Raw genomic sequence first — 2,897 nt, forward strand, 5'->3', positions numbered from 1 at the left:
TAAAAAACTATTAAAATTTTGAATGATACACATAAATCAACTTAAAAGTAGAGACAAAAAAATTAAATAAAAGTTTTTTTTGGAAACTGAAAGCTGAAGAAATAATTTATATGGAGTAAAAACATTAAAATTTTATAGATATTAAAATCTTATTTAATTCTTTAATTAATAGATACCAAAACACCAAATAACTTTAAATTGGTGTTGCATGACAAACTATAAAACAAAATGTAGTTCGAATTCAAAATTTGCTTCGTTTGAGAGATATTTGTCCATTAGAATGAAAACTGTTTAAAAGAAAGAAAAAAAAATCTCTTAAATAAGATACAAAATAGAGTGATATATAAGGAATAGGAGAATCCTACATCTTTGTATGTAGCGGCACATAAAAAGAAGGTAATATCTATGTTTGACTTAATGAAATTTGACTCACAGCAATGTTTAAAACATCCTTTGAACAAGTAAAATAGTATTTTATGTGAGGTTAATGAACTCTATAGAAATATTAAAAAGGAAAATAGTCTTTTGTGTGACGGTTAATAAACTTTAGAAAAACTATTTAAAACATTGCAACTTCAAGCTTACTAACCAATTTGAGGAAGCAGAGAGAGAGAGAGAGAAATTCGACAAAAGGATGGGAAACATTAGGGATGGGGTTCAATGGACTATTGTGAGTCCAAGGAAGAGAAAAGGCAAGCAACCAGTACAAGTCGGACTAGACGGTGACAGAGGGTACAATGGCAGTAGATTTAATTCATTTTACAGACATCGAGTTGAAGATGATTTTCATAGGAACAAAAACAATGAAAACATCAAGGGAGAGACAAAATCAATATCAGTTTATGTTACTAATTTTCCCGCATAAGCTACTTTGAAGGATATGAAGGAAGGGATAAAACCGTGTGGTATATTGGTCGATTTTTTTCTTACAAATCGATTAAACTTTAAGGGATAGAGATTCGGATTTGCTAGGTTAGTGAAGGTGAAGGACGTTGGAAAACTTGTCAAAGCTATTCGAAATGTATGGTTCGGTTCTTTTAAATTGTGGGCGAATGAAGCACGTTTTGATAGGGAGCGGGAGGCAAGAAGGACTGGTGGAGGCACGAACGTACTTAATGTTGCTACAACTTTCAGATACGCTAAAGACCAGACATACCAAAGAGCGGGGGAAGCTATGGGAGGTAGAACTACAAACGTCTCATACATAGATATGGTGCGTAAAAACAAAGACCTGATTGGTGTGCGAAGGACACTATAAGTACACATAATCATAACAAAGATTGGTGTGGTATCAAATTTGAAACCAAAAGGAAGGATTTGGAGTGGGCGAAAAGGAAGCGTGTGGAGATTCTCCATGATATGGAAATGGTCTCAGTTGCTCAAAATTTGATAAATGATGCAGGATTCACTTCATTGTGAGTCATACCAATAGAGGGTCACAAAGTATTTATTTACGGTCATGTAACTGTGGATGTGAAGGGGACGATGGAAGAGGGAGATGAATTTTTTAGTGCATTATTTGAATATATTGAGGAATGGACTCTAGAAGCGACATCTTTGGAACGATGTGGGTGGTTCCGATTTTGCAGTGTGCCCATTCATGCATAGAGTATCGATCTCTTTAGGGAATTGTCACGCACGTTGGGTAAATTTGTGAAGGTCGATGAATGCACCAAGAAAAAAAAAAATCATTTAGATTTTGCATGAGTTCTTATTGAGACAACACATTTTGAGTTAAGTAATTGTTTTATTCAAATTAAAATTGATGATAATTTTTTTAAAATTGAAATTGTGGAAGAACCATTCTTCGGTCCAATATTTGATTTTGAGAGGGAGAACGTCGCATGGAGGGTCGATGATTCGGAATCAGATACGAGTTTAGGTCCGAATTCGTTACAGTCGCTAATCATGGGGGGATAATTTGGATCCCAAAAAGTTGGAAAATTTTTATGACTGAAGTTAATGATGGTTTGAATTCGTTAGAGAGAGAAACTGAATTGGACGGTGATGGGGCGCGTAATAAGGATGGTGGGATGGACAATAATTTGGAGTTAATTCCTAATATGGCAAGGAGGAAAAATAGGGGTAGTAACAATTGTCCAAATAATTGTCATTTATTGGAGAGAGAAAATTCAGAAGTTAGGAGTGGGGGAGGTGTCGCGGCCTAAAATTTCGAGTTTTCATCAAATTCAATGGATTCGCCACCAAAATTTATTTTAAAATAGGGAAAATATTGGAAAACCCTTAAAAATGTAAAAATGGTCTTTGAAACCAGATTTTGAGTTCGGGAGTCGATTATGCGTAGGGAAGGTATTAGCACCCTACGACATCCGTTAAAATACGGTTACCTTTAATTAATTGTGCAAAATTATATCAACTTAAATATATTTATTTTTCTTTATTATTAAATATGAATATAAATTGTTTTTTATAAATGTGATTTTTTGAGATAAAAGTGTGTTAAAAAAGAATGGAAAAAAAGTTTTAAGACGATCGAGTTGTACAACTCGTGTCTCAAAACTCAAGGAGTAAAAAGATATCACATCTAATTTAACCTTCTTAAGAATATTTTATTATTTTTAAAATAGAGTTTCAAGACCACTAAGTAGTACAACTTGTGTCTTACCAACTCAAATAAATTGTCACAAAAATAAAATAAAATGATTTTAAATTATTGTTGACACCTAATTTTGTCCGATTTTTACTTTTTATTAAAAAAAGTAAATAATAATAATAATAATAAATATATAAATATATGTGAAGAAATATAAAAATAAATAAATATAATTAGGGATATAAGCTTTTAACAATCACAAGTGTTTTCGGTTCTTGTTTGCCTCTAATTCTTGTTCAGACTATTTTCTAAAATATAAAGATAAATAAGAAATAAAAATAAA

The sequence above is a fragment of the Cicer arietinum genome, chromosome 3, assembly GCF_000331145.2.
Source record: "Cicer arietinum cultivar CDC Frontier isolate Library 1 chromosome 3, Cicar.CDCFrontier_v2.0, whole genome shotgun sequence".
In the NCBI taxonomy this organism is placed as follows: Eukaryota; Viridiplantae; Streptophyta; class Magnoliopsida; order Fabales; family Fabaceae; genus Cicer; species Cicer arietinum.